Genomic DNA, 11,466 nt, shown 5'->3' on the forward strand with positions numbered 1-11,466 from the left:
AACTAAACTAAACTAAACTAAACTAAACTAAGCTGCGGCATGCATGTAGCAGATTTTTGTATATTACTAGTTCAAACACCTTGGCAATGGCACACAAAGATGTAATACCCCGGTAGTTGATGGCATCTATCCTGTCGCCCTTTTTATAAATAGGAACCATCCAAGATTTCCTCCATGTTTTGGGAAAGTAGCGATTGGCTAGCGACGCATTGAACATTTTTGCAAGGATATGTGCTACTGTCGTATGACAGCGTTTCAGCACGGTAGAAGGAATTCCGTCGGGTCCAGGAGCGAAGGAAGGCTTTAGTTGCATTAGGGCTGATAAAACGATCTCACTGTCGATGAAAAGAGTACTCATGTTAATTGCGCCAGCCGGAGTGTTGACAGCATCAGCATCAATGGTATCGGTATCATTCATGCGAAGCGATCCGCGAAGAGATTGCACATTTCATTAGTGTTGGCACTTGTTGCTCCTTTGTACGTAATGGATTTCGGTGTAAGCGTGGATTTTGTTTTGCTGTGGTAGAAGCGCCAAAACGAGTCAGGCCACCTGCAGAGGTTACGTTGGATTTTACTCAAATATCTGCGATATCGAAACCTGTTATAGCAGCAGTATAAAGAGTGCGTGTCAAAGTAGATCGAGCGAGATCTTTGGCAGCGGCGCGTTGGTAGTGACGATAAGCAGCTCTTTTTACACGTTTGAGTCGTTTGAGTGTGCGGTCCGCCCAGGGGGGGTTAGGTTTAGGACGCTGAACTGGGACGCATACAATAAAGGCTTGCAGCATAAAGGACGAGAATGAGCATACTGCTTCGTCAAGTGAAACATAGTTGGAACAATGAAAGCTATTGTTAAACATTGATATCATGTCGTTCAGTTTCATATAGTCAGCATTAGCAAAGTTATAACGATAAAATGCGGTTGTCGTCGAGTTTTGTCGAGTCGTCGAATTGCGTCGGGTAGACGAGTTAATACGTTTATTAAAGTCAAACGCCGGATGGTGGGAGTCAAGAGGTACAAGCGGAACGACACTTGGAAAGACTGGCGAACACGATGTAGCCGCAGCATTGTTAGCGTAGAGCAGGTCAAGCATACGTCCGTGCAAATTATTGATGTGATTAAGTTGCACTAATCCGTTAAATTTAAATCCATCCACAAAGGTGTTGTTGGCCAGTGAGCGCGCAGTTGGTTCATAGTGCGTGATTTATGAGTATGCTGGCGAGGACGAAGGATCAGCTGTGGATCAGCTTATGCTTTGCTGATTGAAATCACCAATAACAAACAGCAGATCCGAAGGCTTCAGTGTGAGAGTGAAGCCGCTGATACAATCATGTGGAGAGCGAAGAGTCGATATCTCGGAGTTAAGCTGCGGTGGAATGTATACTACCATGACGCACAGATGAGCGTTATTGTAGGCGACGCGCTCACAAACATACTCGATAGAACGATCACGGGAAGGTTATTGTATCGACTCGCATGCGTTAGAAACGGCAAGCAAAATACCACCACCGCGAGAGCGAGAGCCGCTGAGAGAGCGATCACAGCGGTAAACAGAGAAGTTGTTGTTGAAGAGAAGAGCAGATGGAATGTTGTCAACAAGCAAAGTTTCTGTGAGGGCGATGAGATCGAAGTCAGCCTCCGATACAGCTAGATGAAATTCTTTTGTTTTAGTACGCAAACCTCTAACGTTTTGATAATAGCAGCTTAAATACTCAGCGGTAGCGTTGTCATTGTGGCGGTGGATAAAGCGGGTATACGGTAAGTCAATGAGCTGCGTTGTCAGAGCATGAGGCTTGGCGTGTTTGTTGCTTGCAATGAGCGGAACTTCGTCTAGTTGAGAAAAAAGCGATCGATTGTAAACTGGTGCAGGTGCGGAGATGAAGCGCGGTGGTTTTGGGGCGGTCCAGAAACAAGTGTTGAGTTGGGTGCTTGCAAGGTATCATTCACCGGGGGGTGACACTGTTGTGATGATGTTGTTTCAGGACCAGGTGGAGTAGACGTGCGTGCGGCAAAACGGTGAGTCGTTGTTGGTGTGCGTGTGTTGTGGTGCGGTGATCAGTACTAGTTGCTGGTGTGCGTGTTGTAAAGCGGTTTCGGGTGGCTATAGGTATGTCGAACTGGCGGCCTGCGGGCCGCATGCGGCCCTCGTCAATGCTGAATGCGGCCCGCGAGAATATTTTTAGATTTGCTAAAATCGATACAGATAAAAAAACTGTTATTACTATTTGTCGAAGTGTATTAAATTTTCCAGAGAAGAAAAATCATTTCGATGGTATATTTTCCGAATCTAACATGAATGTACTCATACCATCTCTTAAACTTATTCTACACAATCGTACACAACAATCGAGACCCTTAAGAAACATTGAATTGAATGCAAACTCAGTCGTATTATGTTTCGATTAAATTCTGAATATTAGCATAAATAATATTCAAAGCATCTGAATATTCAAAATATTAGCATAATTTTATGCACACTCGATTGCACATTCTATTTGGAAAAAATAGATTTGCGCCAAACTTCTACAAATGAAAAAGGAATGAAAATAACTTGATACACACACTTGGAAACTTCGAAACAACTAGTGATGGATTGTCAGAATCGCATTCACGGCTCAAAACCATTTTCGATCTTAGCTATAGCGAATCCGAATTCGGCCAAATAAAATCAACAGTTCCGTTCGGTGCCGTCCGAAGCCTAAAGAGCCGTTAAACTTTAAAACCATTCGGAACCGTTGGAGTCATCGGTTGTCGCACGGAGCATCTAATATGCAGTGAGAAATGGATCCGGTCCATACCTCAATTCACGAATCATCTCTCTTCAAGTGTCAAAACAAGATTTGCCGATCTTTATGGGATCTCACACCACGAACCTTCGTCAGATAAAATTTTCGTAATTTAACAAAATTAGTCGTAAAATATGGGTTCTTGTAATAAGAAATGAATATACCACCATATACCCTTTGGAACTTGGTATAAGCGAAAAATAATGTTTAAACACGTTTTATTACAATTTTCCTTTTGATCTGTCAAAAAAATGCAGGCAAATATTTTTGTTATTCATCAATCGATAGATAGCTCGGATGGCTTGAAAAAGATTCGCAACAGGCTGGTAGACTTCCCCTACCTTAGTGAAAACGTGTGGTTGAGCGATATTTTCTAACAGAACTGCCGTGTTAGAACGCGACTTATAAAAAATATCCTTTTTTAACAAAAAAGATGAAAACAATGCATGTGACTTTAAAAGTACATTAAACAATTTTTTCAAATAAAAAAGTACATAATGAAAAAAAAAACATGGCAAATTTGTAAATAAGAAACTATTCCAGATTTGAAGCGAGGAGTACAAAAAGTCAATTGGTTTAACAATAATGATTTTAAACAGTATTTTATATGAATATTGAGGTATATTTTTTATTCTCAGCTTTGCGGCCCACGAAAAACTGAAAATCTGTAATTGCGGCCCTCTGATAAAATAAGTTTGACACAGCTGCTATAGGAGATGAGGTTTGGTGGTCGTGTCGACGGGATGGAAAAAACTGTTATTGTACAAGTGCAGAATACAAGTGTATATTTTAAATATTAAACGTGCCGTGAATTTCACTCAATCACTACAATGTCGGCCAAAGACAAGTGCAAGTCAGGATCCACGTATAGATCCATAGTAGTCGATAATAAAAAGCTTGATGCTGAATTGTTTGGAGAGAGTAGTGAAGCTGGGCCAAGTAATATTCAGACAGCAACGTCAAATGTAGAGTTCAGTGAACACCCGCATTGTGGTAAGTGCAAAAATTTTAAATTTGTGACCAATGCAAATTAAACTCAATTTTAATACTTATTTTTTATCTACTCATTGCAGAGAACCAACCTTGTCCATTTGGTGAATACATTCTGCAAGAAGAATACGTCAGTGATTGGGTTACTATCGATGCATTCGACGATACGGAAGTATATGAAGAGGTCAACGAAGATTACGATGAAGCTGAGGAAACTATGCACAGTACACAAGAGTCTCACCAAGAGTAGGAACCATTTGATGAGCTTATTCGAAATTGGGCATTAAAAACATTCCAAACACATCAAGCTCTAAATGGACTATTAGAAATTTTACGTAAAAAATCGGTTGCCGAAAGATGCGCGCACGTTGCTTAAGACAAGGCAATGTGGAAAAGAAACGTCGTCCTCGATACTATGATCGTCGTTAAGGGAGGATACCATTTAATTAGATTTGGTTTCGAAGTAGTATGCTTTCGCGAACGCGTAATTGCGTTGCTGCTGTTATCATTATTAATTAATCAACCATTTTATGGTGCTTTTAGCATGCGGTTGATATCATGCGGTTTACGGTTGAGCTTCTGCTGTTTAATTGCTTTATCGCTTTAACTTACTTACTTACTTATCCGGCGCTACAACCGCTTTGCGGTCTTGGCCTGCCTCAGGAGTATCCGAAACCGCTCACGGTCTCGCGCCTTCGTCTTCCAGTCCGTTATCCCGACCTTAATAGCGGACGCCTCCACGCCATCTTGCCACCTCCATTTGGGCCTACCACGCCTCCTCTGTCCTTGTGGACAGCCTAAAAAGACTTTACAGGCTGGGTCGTCCGTTTCCATGCGTACAACATGGCCAGCCCAACGGAGCCTGGCGAGCTTGATACGCTGTACGACAGTGAGGTCGCCGTACATCTCGTATAGCTCGTCATTATAGCGGCTCCTCCATTGTCCTTCCACACATACGGGGCCAATTATCCTTCTGAGCACATCATCGTTATCGCTTTAACACAAAATATAAAAAAAAAATTTCGTAAACGTCATAATGTTTCATATTCTTAAAGCAATTGTTAGTAATTGCATGGAATTCAATAGAAATGATAAGTCAGTTATGTTTCCTTTTCACTTTAGCCTTATGAATCTTTTTCCCTTGATCGTTTATAAACGTTACTTTTCTATCTTCTAATATTTTACATTCTTTATATCTTTCTTGATGCTTAAGATTATTCCTATTTCGAGTGTTTACAATTTCTCCTTGTTCCAATTTTATTGGATCTTCTATGATGCTGTTTTCTTTAGTTAATTCTTTTTCTTTCCTGCTAATCATGTTTTGCCGATATTTTGCATACATTTGCTCTTTTAATCGAGTCATTTCAGTAATGTCTGTTGGAGCAGGGCTTGTACTCTTAAACCCTCGAAATAATTCATTCGGTGTTAATTTTGTTTCCGAATGTATTGAGTCATTGTAAATAGAAATAGCTAAATTCATTTTTGTGGTCTCCTAAAAGTCCTTAGTGGTTTCCTTATTGGACAAAATATTTTGAAGCTCTCTTAATATTCTGTGAACTATCTCAACTGTACCATTTGAGGAAGACTGAGCTACGCTGGTATGATGGTGCTGTAAGTGATTTTCTTCAAGGAAAGATTTTAGTAAGGATGAAGTAAATGTAGCCTCTTGATCCAATATTAATAGCTCTGGTTTTCCTACTAATGCCATAAATGTAGATATGCCTTTTATAATATGTACAGTATTGCGAGTTCGGTTAGGTATTGCTATAGCAAGTCTAGAAAAACGGTCACAGAAGGTGAGGTAGTGTTTATATTTGATGATAAAGATATCTGTATGCACGATTTCTAGAAGCTTTGAAGGTGTGTCCGTTAATTCAAATTTGATTTTATACGGGTGTCTGTCGCATTTCGATTTCTGACATAAACGACAAACTTTAATGTACTGAGATATTTTTTGTTACAAATTTGGGAAAAAATATGTTCTTTTTATGTGGTTTACTGACTCGAGCATTCCTCGGTGGCTTTAATCGTGATAAGATTGTTTTATTTGATCCTGCTCCGAGTCATCAGGAACATCTATTAGTAGTGATTGTGTATACAAAATTTTAAGCGAATTTGCTCTTTCATAATATTTTTTATAAAGTTTTTGTAGCGAGCAAAGAATATCTGTATTACAATAAATACCATTTATGAATTTAGGACTTGTAAATTCTTTAAGCATATTTAGCAAAACAGGTTGCGTGAAATCTGTTTTTTTCGATAATACTCCTGTTATAGTTTGGAAACAATGTGAGAAACTCTTGACTTTCAGAATTCGTTTTTCTTAGGATTATCTGATTTCGGAATTCGTTTAACGGCTTCTCAGTACTTTGTTTGTAATCGTTATCATTGGAATCTGATGAATGCTGTGTCATTGTACTTTCTGATAAATTAATTTTTGATTCTGGATTAATTCTTGATAGTGAATCAGGATTGTTATTTAATATTCCTTTTTTATATTAAATATCAGATTCAAATTCCTCCAATTCAAGTTTCCAACGTAACAGTTTTCGATTTAAATCTTTTTTTTGTCGAAGCCAAAGCAACGGTTTATGATCCGTTCGAATTTCAAATTTAGTGCCATATACGTAAGGCCTGAAATGTTTGATGGCAAAGATGATGGCTAAAAGCTCTTTTTCTGTTGCGAAATATCTGCATTCCGTGTTATTTAGAGTCCGAGAAGCGTAGGCAATTGGATGTTCTTTTCCGTCATCAAATTTTTGAGAAATAACAGCGCCCAACGCATAATCGCTTGGATCTGTTTCCACTATAAACTTTTTGGTAAAATCTGGGTATTTCAGTATTGGATCAGTTATTAACAACTGTTTGCATTCATTGCAACAATTTAGATAATTTTCATCTATTACTATTTTGGAATCCTTTTTTAAGCAATTAGTTAATGGTTTAATAAGTTTTGTAAAATCTCTAATAATTTTACGATAGTAGCCTAAATTCCAAGAAAGGCTTTTATTTGTGCGGTAGTTTTAGGTATTGGCAAGTTCAATATTTTATCTATTTTTACTGGATTAGGCTTAATTCCTTGTTCAGTTACAATGTGACCCAAAAACTCAAATTCTTTCCTAAGGAACTCACATTTGTTAATTTCTATTTTTAAATTAGCAGTTGTTAATCTAGAAAGTACTTCATTTAAATTTTCTAAGTGCTGTTGAAGACAACTGCCAAAAACAATAATATCATCTAAGTACACTAAACAGCGTACCAATTAATTCGTTAAGAATGGCGTTAATTGCCCTTTGAAACGTACATGGGGCTTTTTTAAGCCCAAAAGGCATGCGAATTAACTCGAAGAGACCTTCATCAGTATTGAATGTAGTTTTCGGTCTATCTTTTTCTTCGACTTCGATTTGATGAAATCCCGACTTGAGGTCTAACGTAGTATACACATACGACCTAGCTTATCTAAAATCTCCTTAATGTTCGGGATGGGGAATTTTTCGCCGATCGTCTTCTCGTTTAACTTGCGATAATTAACTACGATTCACCATCTCTTTTTACCAGTACAATTAGGTTTTTTTGCATAACGCAAATTGGCGATGCTAACAAAGAATGCTGAATTATACCGTCCACAAGCATTTCGTTAATTTGTTTATCTACCTCTGCTTTGTGTGCGTGAGGGTATCTGTACGATTTACTATGGACCGGAATTTCATCTATTCTGTATCTATTCTGTATCTATGTAGTATCTATTCTGTGTTTTACGTTGCTAGTAAATGAAAGTTTATGACCCGTTGTGTGTATAACGGAGATATGTTTGTGCAATATTTTTAATAAATCGGTTTTTTCTTCAGAATTGAAATAATCAATTCTAATAATTCTTCTGGATCCGAATCTGACATTGTTTCTGAAAATATTTCCATCATATTAACCTCAACAGTTGCTTCCACTGCTAAAGTAGTAGCTGGTTTGGTCCAATAAAATTCAGCTTTTTGTCCAAAATTACTAGCAAGAGCTGTGATGTATCCATTTTCAGCTTCATACAAACCAGAAGGTATGACCACATCTCTTTCTTCTTTGGCTCAACAACCGATGCCGGTCAAGGCCTGCCAACACACTTGTGGGGTTGGCTTTCAGTGACTTATTGATTTCTCCCCATAGCAGGATAGTCAGTCCTACATATGGCGGCACGGTCTATTTGGGGCTTGAACCCATGACGGGCATGTTGTTAAGTCGTACGAGTTGACGACTGTACCATGAGACCGGCTCAATCACATCACTAATCCTAATATCTCTTGGCAAAAATACGCTTCCATTGTATTGGGCAACAGGAACCTTAATATGCCTTACAGTGTGTGCGTGAACCGTCTGCTTATCGCGACCCATTTTTCGGAACACAAATCTATCGTTGTATTTGGGAAGATCAGCTTGTTGCTTTGCAATCTAGAATTGCTTCTAATTTTGATAAGCTTTCGTACCCTAATATGCCATCAAAATAATCATGAAATTTATAAAGGTAGAATTTTGTGTCTGTATCAAAAATATTACAAGTGAATTTTTTGTTCGACTTGTGCTTGCCAATGGTGTTTGTTATTGTAACTGTATTACATTTATGGATTGTAGAATCACTCACCATTTCTGGTGAAATGAAATTTTTATTGGACCCGCTGTCAACCAAAATTTGAGCAATTTTCTTACCTATTTGTAATGAAACGTATGGCAAACCATTTGTTTCGATTTGAATTTGTCATACTTTTTTTTCAGAAGAATTTGCTGCTTGGGTCATATTTTGACAGCTCAGTGAGGGATACAGTTCCGACCCGCACGGAATGATCGATTCCGCTGTGACGCTCATAACTATCATTTTTGTAAGGAGAAGACAGACGCTTCGTGAACTCGAATAGAGAAAGACGTACTTGTGCGCAACACTTAAAACACCACGGATTTTATTCAGCCATTTTTTCATTAACTTCATTAAAACTTGTAATTTGTAACACAACGTAAAACTAAAATAAAACTAGCAAACGTAATCAAACCCGTATAAACATATGGTACTTCGTGACACAGGATGGTGATTCTGATCGTTTAGTGTGGTATTGGTTTAGTTGTTTGGAGTTTTTTGCGTTAGTGAAGTGAAATGGCAATGTCTAAAGGCCACTCGGACGAGTCGGATGAGGAGTTGCGTGGTTTCGCAGAGGAAGATCCCGAAACCGCAATTAATACAGTGTTGGTGAAAGAAGCATCCTTACTTCAACACCACTCTACGGAGTCGGATAATAAGATAGTCAGGGGAGCCTCGGGGGTGGGCCCTAAGACAGGAGCATTCGTTGAGCCTGACGGGGTGAAAGAAGTGAAAAAAGCTGAACGTGATGGCATAATCCGGTATTTGAAGCGTCAGGAAGTGTTTTTGCAAAGTTACGCACAAAGTGACGCAATGTATGTTCCAACAAGGTTGAAACGTGTTCGTTCGTATTGGGAACAATTCCAAGAAGTAACCCGTGAAATTCGATCGATCGAGGGAATAGTCCAAATAAACGAAGAGCTGGTGGACGAAATCGACGAACAGTACATGTTGTTGATCGGGTAATTCGAGGAAAAGTTGAAGCGTCCAGAAAGTGACAGTGCAGTGGCAGTACGTGTTTTGGACGAACAAAAGGTTCGGCTACAGACACTTGCGCTGCCCGAATTTTCGGGAAATTATGATGAATGGTTGCCTTTTTAAAGTTTGTACAAAACGGCAGTCCATGAAAACAATAGTTTAACGGATACAGAAAAGATAATGGCTGCTATTATTGAATCCGTCCGTAGCGGCGGCGTACGGCGCTCATTTGTAAATGAATTTATAACAGCCAAATGACAGTATACCACACCTGTTAGTATGCGTAGTTCAGTGCTTTGTCGTCATAACTACGATCAAAGATACCGTTGATCGGTTTTCAGAATCGGTAATGAAATTGTGATTCAGTTGAAAGTGCAAACATTACGTGCATGTGTTATAATCATTTCGCCTTTACACTTAAAATGTTTTTCATTCTGTTTTCCGACGACGACGAAATACAGGAAAAAAGAGATTTGCGTAACAAACGTAGAGTTTTACGGAAAAAAGCAGATCCTTTTAAACTATCAGACACAGCGTAAGTAAAATAAAATTGTATTTAATTAAAATTTTAATTTCTTCGTTTTTTGTAGGTTTCTTCAATGTTTCAGGGTTACGAAACCAATTTTTTCGTTTATTTTGGAAAAAATTGAGCCTCAATTAGAATGTATTAAAAGTAATGGAGTGAGTGCAAAAATTAAACTTGCTGCTTGTTTGATTTTCTTCGGAGAGGGCAGATATCAGCACGGAACTGGACAAGACTTCCACATAGCCATGGCACAAACAACGTTTTCAAACACTTTGCGAGATTTGATACCACCTCTTATCACACTATTGGGCGATTGGATACAATTGAATATGACAGAATCTGAAAGAATGGAGGCAAAACAATATTTCTTTGAAAAGTCGGGAATATCAGACGTGGTGATGTGTGTAGATGGGACCCACATAAGGATAGTAAAACCCAAATATCGCCCCCTTCGCTATATCAATAGAAAAAAATATTACAGCCTCAATGCTATGATTGTAAGTGTGGATAAAAATATAGGGCATTGTATATATTATAATTATTATATTTTTTTCTATTTAAACAGGTTTGCGATCACAAATATCGCATCAGAGCTGCGGACGCTAGATTTGCAGGATCTCATCATGACGCTTATATTTGGAGTGTTAGTCCCATTCGCAAACATTTTAGAGATCTACATAGTTCTGGAATAACTGACAAGTTGTTGGGTATGTACATATGTATACCAAACATTTGTTTTACTGGCGATAATTTGTTTATTTTTCATCATAGGAGATGCAGGGTATCCTTCCGAACCATGGCTTATAACACCCAATCGTAACCCAGATTCAGGCACACAAGAATCTATTTTTAATACATTTCATGCCAGAGGACGAAACATCGTTGAGAGAACAATAGGAATACTGAAATCCAAATTTAGATGCCTGCTTGGAGCAGATGGGCGTCTTAATTATTCGCCAAAAAGTGCACAAATATTATAAACATATGTTGTGCACTACACAACATATGTATAGAAAACAACATTGGTTGGCAGCAGAATCTTGATGAAATGTTTTTGTTTAGAAATGATTAAATTAAAAACGATATAATAAAAAAAAAACATTAATCCCAGCATGAATATTCTAATGTTTTCATATGTTATCGTAAAGGAGTTTCATTTTCTTTCTCAGCATTCCTTTTGTAAATTAAAAAAGATGTATTTGCATTAACACTGCAATATTTTTGGTTATATTTAATTGGGTTTATTTTTTAAAATGGCCAGTCGTTCATAGCTTATTCCTATCTGCTTGTTCGCTTTAGCCAATTTTAATTTTAATTTCTTATCAGCTATTTTCATCATTAGTTCCAACTTCTTATTTGATACTTCGCGTTTTTGGTCCAACAGCTGTTGATTTAAAGCTAGTTTCTTATTCGCTATTTCTTTTTTAAAATTAAGCTTCTCTCTTTGAAGAGCCAGTTCTTCTTTTCTAACCCCTAGTTCCTTCACTTTGAGGTCAAAAATTTTCTGCTGCATTTGATTGTACTTTACTATCTCTATCAATTTCAATTGCGGCAGTGTTTTCTTTTTCGCGGG

At 38.1% G+C, this 11,466-nt stretch overlaps 1 long non-coding RNA gene across 1 annotated transcript; it reads left to right on the forward strand.

The window, feature by feature from the left end:
- The first annotated feature begins 8,768 nt into the window (after positions 1-8,768).
- On the forward strand, positions 8,769-10,844 carry LOC121593850. Its single transcript, XR_006004856.1, has 4 exons — positions 8,769-9,902; positions 9,958-10,390; positions 10,459-10,600; positions 10,665-10,844. It is a non-coding gene; the product is annotated as an uncharacterized LOC121593850 (long non-coding RNA).
- The last annotated feature ends 622 nt before the right edge of the window (positions 10,845-11,466 follow it).

Source organism: Anopheles merus, chromosome X (assembly GCF_017562075.2).
Source record: "Anopheles merus strain MAF chromosome X, AmerM5.1, whole genome shotgun sequence".
In the NCBI taxonomy this organism is placed as follows: Eukaryota; Metazoa; Arthropoda; class Insecta; order Diptera; family Culicidae; genus Anopheles; species Anopheles merus.